Raw genomic sequence first — 23,081 nt, 5'->3', positions numbered from 1 at the left:
ATAGTTCATACTGATTGTTCGAGACAGAAAGAAATAATTCAAAGTGGGTCTGTTGTTTTGAGATTAGAGTTTGTAACTAGTAAATCTGTGGAAAATAATGTTTCCGCTTATCGCCTGATATTACATGAAAAAGAATTATCTTACAATCCGTTAACCAAAATTGTGTGACAGCAATAAAAGGTCTGCATCATAGGGTGTAAAATAAAAAGTAATAAATTTGTAGTGAAAGAACTTGCTGCTTTTAAGAGCGTAGGCGCAAAATTTCGGGCCAATGCTTTTTAAATGCAATAATTTTTTTCGAATCCTGAGAAAACTAACAAATATTTTTGAAAAATTTAAACGCAGAATGAAAGACTACATTATTACCGAGGAACGAAAGTCCCTTAGAGTATACAAAAAGTTTTTTTGAATGAGATAGTTGAAATTAAAAATCACACTAAATTTTCTCTTATTTTTTTCACCCCTGTAACTTATTAAAATAAACGTTATAGAAGTTTTCAGGGACTTTCGGCCCTCAGTAATAATGTATTCTTTCATTCTGCGTTTAAATTTTTCAAAAATACTTATTAATTTTTTTAGGATTCGAAAAAAATGAATGCATTTAAAAGCATTGGCTCGAAATTTTGCGCCTACGCTCTTAATGGAACACAAATTTGCCTTATTGTGTATTTAAGTCTCCGTTTTTCATTAGAATGTTGTCTCCCGGTTTACACAGATAGGCAACAGATTGGAATTTCGGTTTTACACCACTTTACCATTTTGTAAATATTTTAAAGTCGGATTCTTTATGTCGGACGAAAAAATAAACCACAGAAAGTCAGAGAACTGAAAGTCTATAACCATGTTTGTCGATTTCATTGCAACGAGAACATTATTACTAATTATCAATTAAATTCATACGATCTGCAAACAGCGTTTCTCTCTGCCTGTATAAAAAAGGTTGACCCAGCAAGACACAACGATGAAGCTTCTTAAAAGAAAAACTACAGCACAATAATAACTCTGCTCGAAAAACGTGTCTGCAACACGTTTTTCTTACGTACTTTTGACATTTCTGTGCGCAGATTTCAGGTTGTCTGTTCAAAAATAATATCGGAGTTCGGAATGAGTGAACCTGATAAACTGATAAACGAGGGAAGAAGGAACCCCCAAACAAAATTAAACAATCATCCAAAAATATGGTGAGATTTTCCACATTAAGATGTTTCTAAACTATCAGGAGCCATAATTCGAGAACAGACAATCTCAATACTAAATACCTTCCTGGCGATTGAATATTAGTAAGATGTATAATCTATATAAGGAATTTTGTAATGAACAACATGAAGAACATGTGAAAGAATCATATTATCGATTTATCTTCAACACAGAGTTCAATTTGAAATTTCACAAGCTTTATAGTGATACATGTAGTCGCTGTGACAATTTTCAGAACTTAATAAAATAAAAACGTCAATAAACGTACTTTAACCTTTAATTGTGGCTTATTCCCATTTAAATAGTAATTAGTTTAACATGCCACAAGAAAATAGCTTCAGAACAATCTTAATAAAATATTCTGAAAATGAGGAAACCATTTCAAACGCTAAACGGGATTTAGAACTACATCAGAGAAAAGCGAAGAAAGCAAATGATTCTGAAACATTAGATACTGAAAAACACAAAAATGTTGAGAGTGCTGTCGTTATTTGTTTCGATTTGAAACAGACATTGCCAACACCACTAGTAACTACGTCCAAGGTGTTTTACCTTAGTCAACTATGGACGTACAATTTTTGTATATATAACTTACTTACTGGACCAAGTCACATGTTTTTAGGAATGAAACAATTGCAGCAGGAGGTTCCCAGGAAATATGCTCATGTCTGATAAAATTTATCAGGTGTCTACCCCCAAGGTAACAAAGATAATTGCGTATAGTGACTCTTGTAAAGAGCAGAATAAAAATTAAAACTTCTTCAAACTGTCCTCCTTCATCGTTTAAGCTACTCATATCACCGAGATCCATCCAAGTATCTGGAACCTGGTCACACCTATATGGAGTGTGACCGCAATTTTGGTTTAATTAAAAAGAAAAAACCACAAATTCCTCAAGTTTCTGTTCCAGCAGATTGAGAACGTGTTATAAAAAATACATCCTCAAAGTTTGTGGTTTACAACATGACGACAGACGATTTTTGCTCGTTTTCGATCCTACATGAAATAATGAAAGATCCTAAAAAAGATTCCGGTGGTCAAAGAATACAGTGGTGCAAGTAGATAGGTAGACACTGTAGCCCACTTTTTTCCCCAGATTCTGGGAAAAAACCGCTCGCGCCTTATGGAGAATATGGTAAATTTCCCCAGACCCCTGACCCAGATTTCCCCAAATTTCACGTGACCTAACCTAACCTAACCATCACGTGACCGCGGGGTGAAGGCGGCGTCAATTCTTCTTCTTTTACGCAACGTGAAGATAGCGTCAATTCTTCTTGGGACTTACGTGAAGGTGGCGTCAATTCTTCTTCTTTTACGCAACGTGAAGATAGCGTCTATTCTTCTTTTACGTGAATATACTCTTTTCATCTATCAATTACAAGACCTACGCAATTGGAGCGCGTACTATCAAAGAAAATAATAAAAATACAAGTTATATACGAAACCTAAGATAGAGACCAATAAACGAATACATAAATAATAAAATAAAAAAAAATACAAGTTATAAGCCTTTATATTAAGACAGAGACTAAGAAACGAATACATAAAGTATACAAATAAAAAATACAAGTTATATACGAAACCTAAAACAGAGACCAAGAAACGAATACATAAAGTATAAAATAAAAAAATACAAGTTATAAGCCTTTATATTAAAATGCAAAATGTTGCAATAACAGGCAAATCTAACATAAATATCTGGGAGCTTACATCAACGCAGAATTAGATCCAGACCAAGAGATCCGGGTACGAATAGAAATGGCAAGAGCAGCGTTCTTAAAATTCAAGCAATTGTTCTGTGACAAAAATCTGAACACTGCGCTGAGACTGAGGTTTGTTGAATTTTACGTCTGGTCGCAACTATTGTACGGGGTAGAAACATGGACACTAAAAGCGCAAATAGTTAATAAGATTGAAGCCTTTGAACTTTGGATGCCGGAGAATGTTGAGAATTCCATGGACTGCCAGAGTCACCAATGAGGAAGTGCTGAGAAGGATGGGTCGAGACAAAAAATTATTGAGAACGATAAAAGTACGCAAGACTGCATACCTTGGACACATACTGAGAAATAATAAATATAGTCTTCTGCAGGTCATCATGCAGGGTAGAGTCGATGGCAAAAAGGGAATAGGTAGAAAGAGGAAGTCATGGCTGCGAAATATTCGAGACTGGACAAACATGACTGTAGACGAATTATTCCACGTTGCAAAAGACAGAGAAGCTTTTAAAAATGTGGTCGCCAACCTCCGTTAATGGGAACGGCATAGGAAGAAGAAGAACAGCCAAATAAGTCACTAATCATACAGGACGGTTGCAATCTCTCGAAAACGAGGGAAAAAATGGAAACTACCAAGAAATACGACTAAAGGCATAGAATATAACATACTATGGAATGCAAATGTTGGAACTATATATTTTCTCATTTTTCTCAGAGTATCATCATCAATTAGACACATTATAAAAAATAAACAAAAAAGGATGGTAAAACCGCAAACATTATAAACAGCATGCTATATAAATAGGGAACAATATTATTAATTTGAATAGTTGCTACTATAAAACCGATACAATCTTTTGTTTTTGGTTGGTGAGAAAGGGCCATTCAGTTATATCTTCAATTTTAAAATTTAGATTTTTTAGTTTTACAGGTGATGGTCAACTTTATACTAGCTGTCCAGCTAGTACTAACACGTAAGTAAATAGTAAAACCAGAAACTATAATACGTATATATCAATATTCTTTTTTTTTTAGAGGAACAAGGCATATATTGTAAGTATCTATAAGCATTCTTAATATACTCGACTTACATATATATATATATATATATATATATATATATATATATATATATATATATATATATATATTGATTTTTTAGATGAACACGTAAGTGAGTTTACTCTAATAATGTAGATCATTTGAAAATCATTACTTTTTCAGTGAACAGGGCTGAGATAAGACCCGTAGGTAAGTATCGATTACCGATTATTATTATTAGTAATCATTTTTTTGTTTATAGTGGCGGCAATAAAAACTAAAGTGGCAAGTTAAAAACTAAAATTTCATTTAGACGCTCCCTAATTTTTAATTTTTATAGATATGGACACCCATGGTAAAAAACGTTTTTTATTTTTTATTTTTAAATATACAGTTTATTTACTTTACAGCTATAGGACTATTTGGTAAGTATTTTGTAGTTGTATTTTGTAGTATGTTGTAGTAATTTAGTAAGATAAAAAAATCTATTAGTCACACACATTTTTTCATTTTTAGAACGAGCAGTGTATGTCACTATTCTGCTGATTGTAAGTAAGTACAATCGTTTATAATTATGTATGGAACACAAACTGAAAAAACTATTTTTGCAGATGCAGCAGTGTTGATAGGCATGCTGACTATAGCCAATCAGCTGTTTTGATGTAAGATTGAAAATTATTATTATTTTAAAAGTTTTTGACAACTAATATTCTGAATTTAAAAAACTCTTTTCTCCTTTCGAAATTTTTGATTAATAAAAATTTTTACAGTTAAGCGCAAGAATGCCGTAAAGGATCAATTTTTAATTTTACAAGTATCTCATTTTTTAATTTTTTTTAATTTTAAAATTCATTAAAATAAATCACTTCTAAGATATTTTGTCTATCGGTTTAAAATGTAACATTTATGTGTATATATAAAAAAAGAAGGTGAATTATGAATAGACACGAACACTGAGAAGAAAAGCTGATGGTAAGATTTTTTAAATTTCACACAGCATTTCCGTAATTTTATAAAAATTAAAAAAAGAAAATTGTTTAAAAACGTACCTTACTACAATGATCTGAAAGGCTATAGAATCGTACACAGGTCACTGATTTGTAAATCTTCGCAGCTATCGCGAGAAAATAAAAAGTCTAGTTGCTTTTAGGGAAAGTGATACGGGCGAGAGAAAACTAAGGCTGAGAAGGAAGAGGATGAGGTGTAAAAACTTGCACATGGGCGGCAATGGAGAAATTATCAAGGGGTTGTTCTAATAAGCCAGTATTATGTATATAGTTGATCGTTAAGACGATAACTGAATCTACCACGAACTGAATTTGTAGAACTTCACCCGTGACAAAATCACGACGTAATCGTATATCGTTCGTATAAACGTACTCGTTGACACAATAGGAGAAGGTAAAAAGCCGATCACGTGAAAAAAAAACTAAGAAATTGATTACTACCGGGTGGATTGGTACCTTTACGAACTCACTACTATTTAATAAAACTAACAGTAAATATTCAGCCATACCGTTTGAATGACAAATGCTAAATGACCAATGCGTCTATTGTATAAGCCCATATGGCTCCAGATGTTTTTATTAGTAGATAAATTTCCGGGAATCATTCCCATATAGATGAAGAAACAGAAATACTTGTAATATATAAATGTTAGCTTAAGATACCTATAAATCTCACCACAACCTTTAAACTTTTCCTTACTTTTCCTTTTCAGCCTCTCCCATTAACCCGACAGACACAAGCTGTGGGTTCTCGCCCCGTCTGTCGAAAAAGGAAAACATTAAATGATAAAAATTTTTCATAAGTCTTTATTCTTCTTCTGTAAAAAATACACACCATATTAAAAACAAGTATTAAAAATATATAAACAAAAGTACCTTTTATATATAAACTATATATATACTATATATAAACAAAATCCAGACCAGCACGCTGGCCTGCCTCACCCCAATCAAAATCTTTTTGCCGCGGCAGGTGCCCAGGGACGTCATATCGTCAGGGTAGACAGCATTAGGTGCAGCCTCTCCCTTCAGAACTATCATTGGGAGGTTCTGAAACAAAAAAATAAAACAGAATAAAAAACAAGATTAAAATACATATATCTAAAATTTTGTAGCGATCATATTACAAAAAAAACACAGGGACACACAGGAAAAAACATCGAGCATTCTCGATCAGTCAGTCACATTAAATTTGTTTAAATGTGCATCCTAAAACTCTCATATTAATTTTGTAATTTTTCATTATCTCAATTAAGTACTCATACCTTGATTTGTGTTTTATTATAATTTATGAAAATATTTCAATTCAAATATAGTTATAGATAAAATCAATCTAGACATAACTTTAAATTATTATAATAAAACATTACAGTGAGGTATTGGATTGTAATTGTCACTTTATTATCTACGTAGGATAAAGTATAATGTTAGTTTTTGTTATGGTTCATATAATAAATAATAAATTAATCTTGGTAGTTGGCCTGTGACTAAACTTATTGATACAAAATACAGTTCGTGTTCGGTAGGTAATTGAAGTAAAATATTAGGTACAGTAGATGCATTCCAATGTTCCCTGTACCAATAATCTAGGTTTAAAGATCCTTTAAATATTTTGGATATTAGCTGAACCCTATCTCTGGTTATTAAATTTATTAAATAGGGTTTTTGTTGTTAATGATAAAAATAATACCTATCTAATAATAATTTTATTTTTTTTTTTAATTAGATTTAGGGCAATTCCGTTATCTGTGATGGCAACAGCGAATTAATTCACGAACCACTGTATCCAGTCTGAACCCAGGTTTACATGGGAGGCGGAGTTGCAATTTATGTAAAAGAAAATCTTATGTATTCTTCTGTTAATCTAAATGAATAGAATGTAGAGTAAAGTTCTGAGTTTTGTGCAATTTATGTACCTTCAATAAAAAACCAATAATTTAACTGTATACAGATCGGGTAAGGGTGACTTTGACTTATTTTTGGTGAATTTTGAAAATGTCATAACATCCTTGCTTAGTAAAGCAGACAAACTTATCATACTTGGTGATTTTAATATAAATTTTAAACTTGAATCTGAACCTTTTTTTGATATTCAAAATCTATTAACATCTTTTGGTCTAAAAACAACTATAAACGATTATACTAGAATCACATCCCAGTCCAGTAGTTGCATCGACAACATTATGACAAATTTTTGTGAAACTATCTACAGAGTGGGCGTATTTGCACCTTGTTTTTCTGAGCATAAAGTTGTTGACACTTATCAAACATTTCAGCGGTTTATTACTTATTCTGGTTTACAGAAGCTTAAACGTGCGCTAGCTAGTACAAATATGGACTTTTTCTATGATATTAATAATGATCCTGATTTTTTAACAGTCTTTCTTACCGAAACTTATAACAATTTAATATTAAAGCATTTTCCACTAAAAAAAGTACGACAAATGGCTGAAAAAACACCTGTGCAATGGTTTAATAATGAATTAAGGTCTTACAGATCCAATCTTTCTCTTGTTAAATACATTGCAGATGCCACTAAGGATCCCGATTTGTTCAAAGTATATAAACAACAAAAAGTTGAATATAATCGGCAATTAAAAATTGCTAAAAAGTCAGCTTACTGTAATTTTATTAATAATTCCAATAATAAACCTAGAGACTGCTGGAAAATAGTAAATTTTGAAAGAAACTACACAAGATCCAGTTCGGTACAACCTGATCTACCTCCAGACGAAATCAATAAATTTTTTACTACAATTGCAGAGAATATAATTACATCTCTTCCCAATATTAACGTCGATGTCCTCTTCGATTACAGAAATTATCCTTCTCCGAGCAAGTCCTTTTTTTTTCGTCCAGTTCTGGAAGAAGAGGTCTCTCAAATAATAAAGTCTCTTAGTAATTCTAATTGTAGGGACATTCACGACATTAATAGCAAAATTTTAAAAGAAACTTACCAAATATCTTTTAACCCCTTTCACTCATCTTATTAATTTAATTCTATCAACTGGAGTATTTCCAGAAATACTAAAATACTCAAAAGTACTACCAATCTACAAAAAAGGCGATTCCTCAAAAACTGACAATTACAGACCCATAAGCATTGTTTCTACTTTTGGGAAAGTGATTGAAAAAGTTATCAAACAACAATTTTATTCCTATTTTGAGTCAAATAATTACTTTAGCAACTCACAATATGGATTCAGAAGTGCTCGTTCTAATACGAACGCGGTATTTAATGTTGTGAGCGAGGTGATTGAGGGGCTTGAACGCGGCAATCGCATAGCAATTTCTCTTTGCGACTTGTCGAAGGCTTTTGATTGCGTTTCACACGACATTTTGCTTCACAAATTAAATTACTATGGAATCAGAGGTATCCCTCTTAAGCTTATAACTTCTTATCTATGTGGCAGGCACCAGGCGGTAGTGTCTAAAGGTCATATCTCCGATTTTCTATCCGTAAAACATAGAGTCCCACAAGGTTCGGTCTTAGGACCTCTTTTGTTTATTATTTATGTCAACGATCTGCCTAAATTCATATCTCCGTACAAAACCATACAATTCGCAGATGATACGACATATGTTATATCAGGAAAAAATAATGATGACTTAAAAATGTCTCATGAGGAAGTTTCTACTAAATCTAGCTCATGGTTTGCTGCAAACAAACTAAAACTTAACTCTGATAAAACGCAAAATTTGGTTATATCTGTAAGTAATTTACACAACGATCTAGTTAACAAAGAGACTGTTAAACTATTGGGAATAACCATAGATAATCGACTTAACTGGTCGGCTCATATCTCACAACTTAAGAAAAAACTATCAAGTTCATTATTTGTTATTCGCCAACTAGCAAGGGTTGTCAACTTTGAAACATTAAAAATGACAAATTTTTCCTTATTCCACTCTCATCTAAACTTGGTGTAATTATATGGGGCAATTCAACAAATGCACTTCAAATTTTTAGAATGTAAAAGAAAGCTGTCAGGATTTTTGCAGGGGTTAGTTATCTAGAACACTGCCGACCTTTCTTTATCAAATTCAAAATTATGCCGCTACGTTCTCTGTTGATATTTCAAGTTTTAACTGAAATTCACAGAAAACGTGCTCATTTAATAAAGCAGTCTGATGTCCATGTTCACAATACGCGAAACTGTCACTACCTACGAACAAATCGCTGTAGATTAAGTCTTTCAGAAAAAAATAGTCTTAATTATAATTATTACAATATTTTACCAAAAAGTATAAAAGAGCTAAGCTCTAATAGTTTCGATAAAGTTATAAAAAAATATCTTCTAAAACATTGTTTTTACTGCTCAGAAGAATATATGACTCATTGCAGAACATCGACTAAACTGCTTACCGTAACTTTGCCATAAATGTTTTTCTGTTTATTATATGTTCTTGTTTGTATATATTATTTAAGTTACGTTTTATATTCGTTTTTTAATACTATGTATGTTCTTTTTGACTTGCTACAAACAATATTATTTGTATTGTTATGTAGTTAAATAAATACTCTACTCTACTCTTCATTGGGAAAAAAAGTGTACCAGTTTTATATGACGGGAAGTGTACATGTCTCTGTCTTTTTTTTTAATATAAAGGTTTCAGTGTTGTATATAAAACTTGTATTGACATATAATTAAAATTTTAATAAAAGATATGTTTATTTCTCCAACGCATTCTGGCATATCCTAATCACTTACTAAAGATGGAGGAAGCTTATAAAGACGTGCTTTTTTGCTACTAATGTAATGTAAATAAACAATACTTGTACATGTCTCTGTCTTCGTATATAACTTGTATTTTTTATTTTTATACTTTATGTATTCGTTTCTTAGTCTCTGTCTTAATATAAAGGCGTATAACTTGTATTTTTATACTTTATGTATTCGTTTATTGGTCTCTATCTTAGGTTTCGTATATAACTTGTATTTTTATTATTTTCTTTGATAGTACGCGCTCCAATTGCGTAGGTCTTGTAATTGACAGATGAAAAGAGTATATTCACGTAAAAGAAGAATAGACTCTATCTTCACGTTGCGTAAAAGAAGAAGAATTGACGCCGCCTTCACGTGATGGTTAGGTTAGGTTAGGTCACTTGAAATCTGGGGAAATCTGGGTCAGGGGTCTGGGGAAATTTACCATATTCTCCATAAGGCAGGTTTTTCCCCAGAATCTGCGAAAAAAAGTGGGCTACAGTGTCCACCTATCTACTGGTGCAGTATTTCCTGGTTGGCATATTTCACCTGGGCCCTACACTTACATAAACCAATCCATTTGATCTCTTTCTTTTTGCACGAGCATTGGGCCCTATGCAGTTTGAAAATTAGAAAAAAGCTAATATAATTGTAAATTTCACAAAAAAAGGTAAAAGTGGACTCACCTTTTTTGCATTTACAGCTATTAAGACTATTAAGAAACTGTGATTAAAACTGGTACCACCTCTCCATATTCTTTCATCCAGCCACTTAGCAACGGATTCAGGAGAGATGGTCTTGGTGTCGCACTACATAACCATATCTTCGTCTGGACGTGTATACGAAGGCAGTGTTGCTTCAGACTGTCTATAGTAGGAGGCAGTTTATGGATAGGGTTAATAGTGGCCAAAATGCCTCTTGAGATATTAGTACACTTAATATTATCGTTAAGTGTATAAAGAGGAATAAAAAATTTAACAATGCATCGAAAACTTCTGTGCTCAAATATTCTTCACTTCCCACTCAAGACAGGAGACTATAATTTGAGAGAACTAATTTGGAAATACCTTCCAAATGTTCTCTTCCCAAGAGTTGCAAACTGGCTCTTAGTATTACAACCGGTAAGTGCAAGAAATGTTATCTCGTTTATTATTAAATTTAAGACATGAATGTATATAAACAGAAATGGAGGGAATTATATTTCATATAATATTGATCTCTTTAACTTTTTGCTAAAAGCAATATTTGAGGTCGTATGTATATGGCAAAGGTAAAGGTTATAAAGGAATTGGTTTTGTTCAATATCTCGGCCACTTTAAACCATTCGACAAATTTCGTTCAATTTCTTATTTGCAAACTTTTTTGTGCTGTATATTTTTGCGTTGTTTGTCAACTGTTGACGAGAAGCAAAGAATAAATTTCACTGAGATGATTTAAATCTGTTTTTGTTTATATTTTTTTCTGTTTGTGAGAGTTTAATAAAGTTAACTTTCTATGCTTTTTTTAATAATTTTTTTTAAATTGTTTACTTAAGCTCCAATTATAAAAAAAATAAAATAAGTTACTTTTTTTCTGGCTTCACGTTTCGTTATATTTTACATCAGCGATAGAAAAGAAATATTACATCATATTATATTGTTTTCTTGTTAACATACTGTGACATCTTTGTGACTTTTTAATGTTTGTTTATCTTTTGATAGCGGCACACTATCAAAAGATGTCATGAAATAAACTGTTTTACTATCCTGACCAAAATTTTTAGAATGTATTGTCCATTATTATATTTTATATTTGTGTTGTTAATGTTGAGTGTCGAAGTTTATTTTAAATAATCTCAACGATTATGTCTTGAAAAAGGAATAAAACAATTCCAAAAGCTTGACAAAAAGTCAAAAGAGTGTTTCTCTAACATCTCGGTCAACCTTCTGACTGCAGCCCTAATAAACTGGTGGTTTTGTATATATACATATATATATATATATATATATATATATATATATATATATATATATATATAAATATATATATATATATATATATATATATATATATATATATATATATATTGTTATGATTGTTTATTTTGAGTTCAAACTTAGTTTATTGAGCCAATAAAAAAATTATAACTTATCTGTTATCAAAAGTAAAATAATCCTTATATTACCTGTGTTCGATGGATTCAAAAGATTTTCTAGTTGTCCTTTATCGGGAGAGAAGAAAGGATAATAATACAAATATATTATATTACAAAGATTTACGTTTCTTTATTTTATATGAAACGAATAAAACAATTATTAAATTCTGTCGTTATCTTATCAATCAGCATACAAGAAAATAAATCAAATTATTATGATAATAAGATTATAAAGCTACATACATTTATATTACGTGAAAAACCAATTTTACTTAAAATTTTCTTTACTTAAAAAAAGAAACCACAAAACTTTAAACTTTTGATTAGCCTAACAAAACCTCAGTTCTTAAATTTGAATGCTAATGACCATGATGTCGAAACGATCCTTCACAGATATAAAATTCAATTGTACAAACACTTACAGTTTATTTTCTTCTTGAGTTGTATGTTGGAACATACCCAGAAAAATCCAGTCTCCTCAAAGATGTGATCTCCCCTTTTTGGCACTTCGGCTCCTTCTTTACGTCTCTGCAAACCTCCTTCAGACTACACAAAAAACGCCTGATTCACTTCTCCAAACTCCGCTACTTATTTATGACACCAGGACCTCCTTTTGTCAACTTGATGCCGTAAGAATACTTTCACATATACTTTATAAAATGCCCACGGTAGATACAAAGACCTCTTTTAATCCACTTGTTATCTCCGTCTTCAAACTATTCACTTCTTTTCGTTACGCCGGTATCCAAAATCACGAACCACACCCTATCTTGAGACACACGACTGTTTCCTTTCGATGACCAAAATATGACTGACTTCTCCTGTCTCATCATCGACTCCCAAATTCCCATTTAAAAACGACCGTCCAATCAAAAAGCTTAAATTGTGTTTATTATGATATTGGAAAAGCCTAATTTCGGTTTCAGAGAAAACTAAATAGCTTACTTTAAAATTGGTTTTTTTCAATACATCATTTATACATATTTCAAAAGATTAGAATATGGTCATTTAATACTCGACTCTACAAACAATGAAGAGATTATTAACTTGCAGGTAAAATGTCTTCTAATTCTAAACAAAGGTTTTTTGATAATTTTGTTTGCAACGGAAACAGGTCGTTTGCCAAACAAATTTCTATTCTTATCTACACTAAATCTTATCTTAAATTAATATATACATTTTTGTTTATAATGATTTCTTAAAATTTTATTCCGATGGATATTTTTATTTATTTTTCTTTGGTTGGAAAAGAAGAAACATAACAATATATATATATATATATATATATATATATATATATATATATATATACAATTGTTTTATTCCGTTTTCAAGGCATAGTCGTTGAGATTATTTAAAATAAACTTTGACACTCAGCATTAACAACACAAATATAAAATATAATAATGGACAATACATTCTAAAAATTTTGGTCCGGATAGTAAAACAGTTTATTTCATGACATCTTTTGATAGTGTGATATATATATATATATATATATATATATATATATATATATATATATATATATATATATATATATATATATATATATATATATATATATATATATATATTGAGATGATAGTAAATATAGGAGAAACAAAGATAGTGTTTAAAGAAATAATTTAGTTATATACTAGAGAATATTATAGAAAATATTTATATGAGGGCATTCTTAAGAAATTAACATAATAATAAGTTTAAAAAGTGTTTAAGTTGCAATGTATTTGGTTATTTTAATAATTATAATATTGTAAATATATTTGAGTGAGCCATCTTTGAAGGCAACCAAGTATACACTTAAGTGAATTTTGTGGTAGGAACTTTTATATAGAATTATGGATTAAAAAATAGTGTTATTTATTAATTTAAGATGTAATTTATATATAAATTTGTATTCTGATCTGAAAAGCCTAAATTTCCATAAAATTCTCGACAGAATTTTAGTTAGAATAGTTTTCTAGATATAAATAGAAAATAATTATCTAGAAATATAGAAACAAGACGTCAATAGAGAGAATTTAACCTTTGTTCACAGTAGAATCTTCGTGAAAATGGTTATGTCTATGAAATAGAAACATTCGAACATATAATTTTTCAAGAACATTTGTGGACAGAAAAAATGATATAAATATGATGTGATTTGGATTCAAAAGGATCAGTAAAGGTCAGTAAAGGTCAGTCGGTCAGAAAGCAAGTCAGATGGTCAGTTTTCCAATATAGTCAAGATAGTCGGTCAGTCAGTCAGATTTTCAATATAGTAAGATAGTAAGTTCAGTCAAGATACACAGTTATCAGTGATTTAGTATATTAGATGAAGATTAAGAAACAGAATTAAGAGAGTATTAATTGAAGATTGAAAATTATGTTATGTATATGGTTATTGGAGAATGGAAGAGAGTTTTAATTGATAATTGAAGATTAAAATTGAATAATGTATATGGTGATTGGAAGAGAAAAAAAGATTATTAGAAAGAAGAATAAATAGAAAAGAAGAAAGAACAATATTTTACCGATTTATAAATACTATTAAGAAGAAAAATATTCTAAAATGGTGGAAGCTGATAATTAAAACATTGTGGTGTATTTGGCAAGGCAAGTTTACAAAAGAAAGATAACCAAGGCTGACAACGAAGACATTGGGCGGTGATTAAAATCTTTATTGTGGAAAACAGTTTCATTTAGGCATTCAGTGACAGAGAGGTACCAAATTTTGTTAATATAATTTAATTAGTGTCATAAGAATTTCAATTTAAAGATAATTTGTTTTAAATTTACATTGTCTATATAATTTAGTTAGTTTCATAAGAATTTCAATTTAAAGATAGTTTGTTTTAAATTTACATTGTCTATGTAAGATATATATGTGTGTTTCATAATAGATATAATAAAGATAATTTCAAAAAGTGCTTACAAACTAATTCTTTGAGAACCGCGATAAAACCCTATATTTGTTATATAAAAACACTCATTGCTCATAAAACATCATTCACAAACAAAACATCATCACAATATATATATATATATATATATATATATATATATATATATATATATATATATATTGTTGATTGTTTATTTTGACTTTGATTTTAATTTATTGAGCCAATAAAAAAATTATAATTTAATTGATATCAAATGTAAAATAAGACTCCATTACCTGTGTTCGATGGATTCAAAGATTTTCTAGTTGTCCTTTATCGAGATAGAGAAGAAGGATAATAATAAAAGAAAATAGTATATTACAAAAATTAAGTATTCTTTATTTTATATAAAAAAGGAATAAAGCAATTTTCAACTTGTGCCGTTATCTTATCTAGTACTACTAAATAATTACATAATATTATTACATCTATACCTAATTATATGTCTTGTCTCTATATTATGTCTTGCGAAAACTAGTATTTTATTTCAATAATATTAAATTGACCGACTTTAAATTCAATAATTCAATTTTCAAATTTGGCGCCTTTGTTGCTGGACTGAACATTTGGCAAATTACATACTCCATACTTCTATGAAGAAGTACACATGTATCATACAGATTACAAATAACATGCAAGATATCCAACAATTAGGGAATCAGGTACACACACCTAATAAAAATAATGAGTGGCAAGTAGCCAAACGCAGAACCCGTCGCTTTGTGGTGGGCCGAAATGAAAATACTTCCCAGGTTCAAGCAGTTCAAAAATTCAAAATCATTTCATGTCACTAGGCTTACTCCAGGAACTAAACCTGAGCAACTAAAGGCCTTTTTGGAGCCAAATTTCCCAGGCGTAAAGTGTGAAGAGCATTCATCATCCCACCCGGAACATTATGCCTCAATGAAAGTTACCATCAGACAAGACGATTGTAGAGAAGCATGGAAACGAGAGGCTTGGCCAAATGGAGCAGTAGTCTCGAGGTTTTTCATGAAAAAGAGGATGCCACCAATATAGGAGGATCCTCAGTTATAAAGAGCAGTATCATCCATCAACATGCTCAATCAGTGGGAAATTGTATGGATACAATCCAAGAAGAAATATTACAACATAAAGAGTGCATCGCAGTTTGTGTAAGTGAACATTGGAAATCAAATACCCAATTACAAAATCACAATTTTATGGGTTTCAAATTAGTCTCTGCCTTCTGTAGAGATGAAGGCGAACATGGAGGCACAGCAATCTATATAAAAGAAAGCTTATCATGGAGGATAAGAAAAGATGTAAATGCTAAGGCAAAAACATATGTTTTTGAACGTTCATGTGTAGAAGTGTGTTTTTTAAATTGCAAAATTTTAATTCTTTGTATATATCGTACTCCAAAGTCTTGTGTGCAGGAATTTTTAGATATTCTAGATAATGTTTTAATGTATATTTCAGGTGAGAGCTCTCTAGTTTTTATTGCAGGTGATTTTAATATAGATTTGAGGAGTCAAACTAAAGATAAAACAGACTTTCTCTATTTATTACAAACATTTAATATATTGCCATCAGTTTCTGAATATACTCACATATGTAGAGCTACAAAGACGTGCATTGATAACATTTTTACAAACTGTGAACTCTATGTAGCAGAAGTATTAGATACTCATATTTCTGATCATCTTGGTCAAAAAATAACTTTCAGTATTAATGTAAACAAAAAAGAAAATATAAAAATTAGGAAAACAATTTTTGATTCCCACAGTAAAGAAAATTTTAGGCAAATGCTGCAAGATGAAGACTGGGAGAAGCTTTTTTCAGTACCAAATTGGGATATAGAAAAGCAATGGGTTGTATTTATGAAAATCATTTCTTTGTTATTTGACCAATGCTTTCCAGAAAAAAATATAAATAAACATAGAAAATATATCAAATACTATAATACAAATGAAATAAATTAATATAAAAGTAGCTTAGACCTTTTGCTAATGTTAAGTAGAGTAGATGACCATTACAAAGATGAGTACAAACAAACAAAACGTCAGTATAATAAAATGCTTGTGGATTCACGAAAAATGCAGTATGGGCAAGAAATATATAATAGTCAAAATAAGTCAAAAAGTCTATGGAAAATCGTTAAAGAAATCACACAGGTAAATTGTATCGATAATAATGTAGCTATACTAGGAGATCCAGTCATGGTAAGTAATAATTTTAATGAATATTTTTTAAATGCTGCTACACATCTTTTAGAAAATATACCAAAAATAGAATTCAACACCAAAATAGAGTTTAACAAAAACTCATTTTTTCTAACGCCAGTAACTAGAAGTGAAGTAATTGAATTAATTAGAAAATTGAAAAATAAATTCACTTCAGGATATGATGGAATACCTACAAATATAATTAAACTGTGTGCATATGAGCTAGCTATACCATTATGTCATATAATAAACAATACCTTCATAAATGGGATATTTCCAGACAACTTAAAAATAGCTGTAGTAAAACCAGTGTATAAAAAAGGTGATGCCACTTTACTAGAAAATTATCATCCGATAAGCCTCTTACCATCATTCTCTAAGGTTTTTGAAAGTCATGTGTGTCAGGCTTCTCAGTTTTTTCTATAGTGAGGGACTGTTATGCCATGCACAACATGGGTACCTTAAGGGAAAATCTATACAGACTGCCATTTATGATTTTATAACAAAGATAAATGAGGGTTATGAAAACAAAGATATATCCATGGGCGTATTTTTAGATTTATCAAAGGCATTTGATACTTTAAATCATAAAATACTGATGGAAAAGCTGTACAGATATGGCATTAGAGGGCCAGGTTATAATTGGATAAAATCATACCTATCAAACAGAAAACAGAAAGTAAAATTTGAGTACGAGGGAAGAAATTGCTTCTCTGATGAAGGACTCATTTCGGTGGGAATTCCTCAGGGGAGTATTATGGGTCCTCTTCTCTTTGTTTTTTATGTAAATGATTTAGCTTTCGACATTACAGACAACAATCAGAATACTCTTATTGTGAAATTTGCAGATGACACTAACATTTTAACTATAGGGTCATCCTTAAATAATTTATTGAATATCGCTAATAATAGATTAGATAAAGCACAGAGATGGCTCAATATGAATAAACTCATACTGAACAGAGAAAAAACAAATTATATCTGTTTCGTCACTAAAACAAATAATAGTACCTTACCAGAAACTGTCTCAATTCAATCGCAAATGGTTACTCTAAACCAAAGCACAAAATTTCTGGGGGTACATATTGACCAAAATTTAGATTTTGGAGTGCATATAAATGAGATATGTAACAGGTTAGCATCTATCTGCTACTCTTTCAGAATAACAGCAAATTATTTGGACGAAAAATGTAAACTAGTTGTATATTTTTCAAATTTTCATTCTGCAATGCGATTTGGCATAGTTTTCTGGGGGGAAGTGGTAATGCTGACTAAGTTTTTATATTACAAAAAAGAGCCATCAGAACTCTACTTAACTTGAAATACAGGGATTCATGTAGAGGTAATTTCAAAAAACTAAACATACTAACAATGGCTGGAACATACATATATGAATGCTTACTTTTCATTTTTAAAAATAGACATAAATTCTTGAAACACATAACAAACCATAATACTAATACACTAAACAATCTCATAAACTATAATATACCAATACACAGACTAACAGCATCTGAGAAAACCACAGAATATGCCTGTATTAAATTCTTTAATAAACTGCCTTATAGCATCAAAATAGAAACTGACATAAATAAATATAGAAAGTCTGTTCAACAGTTGCTCATACACCTTGAACTGTACAAAGTGGAAGAATACCTTCAAGCTGACCTGCAGGGAGACTGAGGGCTCTTATCTGAATCTAAATGTCACTGTTATTATCCTTATATTTTAATATTACTTTTATGTTCAGTGTAGGTCGTTACAGCAACCATTACAAATTATAATTGACACCATTCTCTCTATTGACAATTTATATTTGTGTGTAACTTATGAATCCTGAGAATAAAGCTTTTTTCTATTCTATTCTATGTTTTACAGTGCACAGATATTTAACAATGCAAAAACTAGCTTTCAACAGACTTGAAATATAATAAACACAAACAAGTGTCTTTCTGACATTGATTGAATTTTAAATACTTATATTACTTTACCATGTATTTTCTCAAAATAGAAATTAAAACATTATGGTCTATGATTGTTTAAAAAACTAAGAATTTTAATTTTAATGTTTTGTGATAATTTTGAAAATTTTATGGATTAACATCATGTTTTTTATTGATCATTTATACAATGTTTTTGTGTCTTAATTTCAATGTATTTACTGTAAAAATGATATTAAACAGCACCATATCCAGAAAAAGCAAATAAATCTCGCGGAAGCTAGATATTAACAAAGAGTTTCTCTGATCCTACCCTTTCATTAAACTAATGACTGGAACCTCAAAATAAAACTTTTGTGAGTGATATGAACGATATTCCATCAGAGAAGAGAGGCATAATAGGAATTGATTTTAATGGGCATGTGGACCAATCCAAGAAAGGATACAAAGTAAACATGGAGAACTAGGCTTTGTAATTAGAAATGAAGCTGGAGATGATATGCTGGAATTAGCAACAGCATTAGATATGGCGATTGTTAGCACATTGTTTCAAGAAATAAAGTAAACTTATCACATACAAAATCTCTTCCAAATAGATTATTTCATGACAAGAAAAGAAGATATACATAAATGTAAGGACTGCAAGGTAATTGCTAGTGAGACTGAGCCAACAACCTAAATTGCTTGTGCTGGACCTGGAAGTAAAATATGAGATATCGAGATACTGCTATTGGAAATACTTGGAAACCCCCAGGAAAGAAAAGAAAAAATAAAGAGAAGAGAAATCTATATAAGTGGCAAGAAAATAGGTCAGTTACAGATGTCCAAAACTATAAGGTTGCCAAAAAGTAAGTTAAATTAACAGTACTAGAACAAATCTATATGATAAACTTGATATAAGGGAAGGCGAAGCAAAGATACATAAAATAGCCAAACATAGAGCTAAGAAAGCCAAAGGTTTTAATTAGTTTAAAGTGTTTTGATTTTAGCAGAGTATTGTTTTAAATCAAAGAATTCACACAAGTCACTTCTGGTGTCGTTGTTAGTTTTCTTTTAATAATTTGTTAAATGTTAAATATAGATTAATGTGGATTTCAATACAAAAGATTGTATAACTGCTGTTGAAGAGAAACCAGTTCTTTGGAATTATAAATTAGAACATTATAGCAATAAAATTGCTAAAAGAAATGCATGGGAAAGGGTAATATTAAAAATCACAAGGAAAAAGAAATTTCTGTAGTTGGCTGTATACCATGAATCCCAAAAGTTTTATATATAATTTTTTATAAAAGGTATATAATTAGGAATAGCCTTTCCAGTTCATCACAGAATTCTTTCAGATATTACCTGGTAATATTACACTGATGATATGACTTTTTAGTCCAAAAATGTTCTATGATGTAGCTGAAAGGGTATTTTTAATTATGTAAGTACCTTTTATAAAGGATTTTAAATAAAAATTTGGTAAGTAATATTTAAAATTCGAAAAATTTTTGAGAATGAAATGGAAAGCTGACCCCTCACAGGAATAAAGGCAAAAAGAGAATAAGTAAATTTATTGGTTTATTATAAAATTCGACGGTGCATGATTATTTCTCTTTCTTTAGTTAAAAAAGTTTCCAAGCAACAAGTTTATTTTAGCTGTTAATAATGAGTGGTATGTTTCTGATCATTACTCTATACAAATATTTTCAAGCTCAGTGAATCAACTATAATAAGTTTTGATGTATCTAGTCTTATTTTTCTAAAGAAGACACTTGAAGTGACTTGTAAAATATCAAAGTTTAGTTATTTTAAGTATTTGAAGACAAAGTATAACAAAGAAATTGGTAATTACTTACATTAGTGAGGATAGTCGGATTAGTCTGAAATTTGGACAGTGGATTATGTTTTATTTTTTATTCACTTTTCAATATATACATTTTTTACGCTGAGCTATAGTTTTTCTGTATTTGCATTTAAAAAACTGATATTTTGACATAAATTTCAAGATGCCGCCGCCATTACAGCTGCTGTCAATAATGTGCGTGTGCGTAGTACATACTTCTTTATTCAATGTTGCCACACTTTTTAAATATATTGTTTATTGTGAAAATGTTAATTCTCAAGCTTCTCAAGTACAATCATAAAGGAATAATGATAATGAGTATCATTTCCGTTTTCTGGTTCTAAGGGATTCATATAACTGTATTTCATTTGTTATTCACTTATGTTATTACATAGGGTAAACTATTAATTACATTAATAGGGTAAAGTATTCGTGGATAACTGGTCTTTAAAACACTTCCTATATTTCGCGCATGTTTTAAAGACCTCAATATCCCCTTATACTTAATATCAAAGAATATAGACGCTATATATTCTTTGTTAATATACTATACTGATAACGAATTTTGCCAAAATACTAATGAGTCAAATTTCCGTTTTCTCATGCCGTTGCCATCAAACTTATGAGTATTTCGTTTTATGTTGTATTTTGTTGGATGCATTAGTTATTAACTTCTTTTTAAATTTAAAGTTTTAGATGTGATTGGATTAGTTTAGATTAGGTTTTATTTTGTTATTTAATAGTCAATAATGATTTTTACAAAAACACTAATTCTGCAACTTGACAACAGTGTTTAAAACTTAATTTCAATAGTTGTTTACATTAGTGAGGGTCCCTATTCCCTAAAAATGCGAATTTTTGTTGGACTTTGAAAAATAGAAAAAGGCAAAATTTTCATGTTTATGTCTACGGAAACACAGAAAAAGTGAAAAAATGTAACAAAAGTTGAAAAAAATTCATAAAAAGTATAGGAAATCAAAAATTAACAAGAGAAAAATGTTATCAAAATACGAAATAGCCTTAGTAGTTACAAAAAATTTATAAATCAATTGTAAATACCAATCATTTTCCCCGTTAAATTATCGGTAAACTGATGAAATTTAAATATATTAGAGAAATCTCTTCCCCCTATTAAGAGTACTTACAAAGAATATAGCGTCTATATTCTTTGGTACTTATATATACCTACTGGAAGGTTTTTCCATGTGGTCTTTTAAAAACTATTATTAACCTAAATTTCTAAAGTGTGTAAGCATCTATGAACCCAAATCTGATCTATAAACTAATTATTATTGATTGTAACTTACCTTAATATTTTCTTTCGATAACCATATAAATAATTCCGATCGAGATTCAGCTTTCTGTTTTTTTGTTTTGTATGTCATGTCCATTTTCATGTCAATTTTTTGTTGTTATTTATAATTAATAAACTAATGAGTGGTGATGGTGACGTGATGTGACAGTGACGTTGAACATGACCACAGATATGAGTACTGCTCATTGTGATTGTGAGTATTTGTGAGTGAGCAGTGAACTGGTAACCTGTGTTGCCAAATGATCAAAACGAAAATATTGTACAATGCTGCAGAAATTATCGTTTTCTATCCTTAGTTACAGGTGTGAGCGTGAGCAGGTCATAGGTCATCGAAGACTGGTTAGTTTAAAGGGTTAAGGTTAGAGTTAGTGTGATTTTAAAATTATTTTATTGAATAAACATAATACAAAACAAAAAAAATAACAACTTATTCTTGTTCAGCTAAAGTTTCAAAAATAATTTCTTCTTTGTAATTCTTCCTGATCTTAATCTTCTAATTGTTTTTGTCTGTAGGTTTGAAACTTATATATCCATTATCCAAATTAATACACTGAGATGAGTGTATAATTCCATTTAATGTATCGGTAATGATTTTATTTCTGACTTTAGTTTTTATTAAATTACCTTTGGAAAAAATTCGTTTACAGCTTGCACTAGAGTAAGAAAATGATAACACATACAAAACAAATTCACTTAAGTCTTTAAACAAATAATTACCCTCGTAATTTGTGATCTGTCCCAACTTGCAATAAAATAAATCGAGATCCTCTTCAAGTGACAGTTCTTTTAAATTTTGTAGAGTTCACCAGTGATCATGAAATGTCTGCATTTTTTCAAAGTCTTATTGCGGATCCCAAATAGGTACGTGTTAATAATTCCATCATTCGAAAAAGTGTATTAATGTGTTTAATACTGCGTTTTTCTAACACAATTAGTTTGCTCAGAATAGGATCTGCAAAGTCATACACCTTTTTCATTTCTAAACAAAAATTATTTAAAAAGCGCCTACATCTCTCATAAAACTCCATGATACTTGATACTATACCAACAAGAATATGCTCACTTGCCGTTCTAATTTTAAT

At 30.2% G+C, this 23,081-nt stretch overlaps 1 long non-coding RNA gene across 8 annotated transcripts in view; it reads right to left on the bottom strand.

Moving 5' to 3' along the window:
* The window catches only part of LOC140443516 (uncharacterized), a 55,246-nt gene extending 34,387 nt beyond the window's left edge, over positions 1-20,859 (bottom strand). For 5 of the 8 annotated variants that reach the window (XR_011951223.1, XR_011951224.1, XR_011951225.1 and 2 more), the window contains exons 1-2: positions 20,698-20,859; positions 5,664-6,013 (exon numbers count right to left, since the gene is read on the bottom strand). This is a non-coding gene — a long non-coding RNA (uncharacterized lncRNA). Of the gene's footprint in view, positions 1-5,626; positions 6,014-20,697 lie in introns of all 8 variants that reach the window. The other 3 variants (XR_011951221.1, XR_011951222.1, XR_011951227.1) reach the window with 3 other exon arrangements.
* Positions 20,860-23,081: the final 2,222 nt, after the last annotated feature.

Source organism: Diabrotica undecimpunctata, chromosome 6 (genome assembly GCF_040954645.1).
Source record: "Diabrotica undecimpunctata isolate CICGRU chromosome 6, icDiaUnde3, whole genome shotgun sequence".
Classification (NCBI taxonomy): Eukaryota; Metazoa; Arthropoda; class Insecta; order Coleoptera; family Chrysomelidae; genus Diabrotica; species Diabrotica undecimpunctata.
Note: the sequence above shows the minus strand (reverse complement) of the source record. Positions and strands in the feature narration are given on the sequence as shown.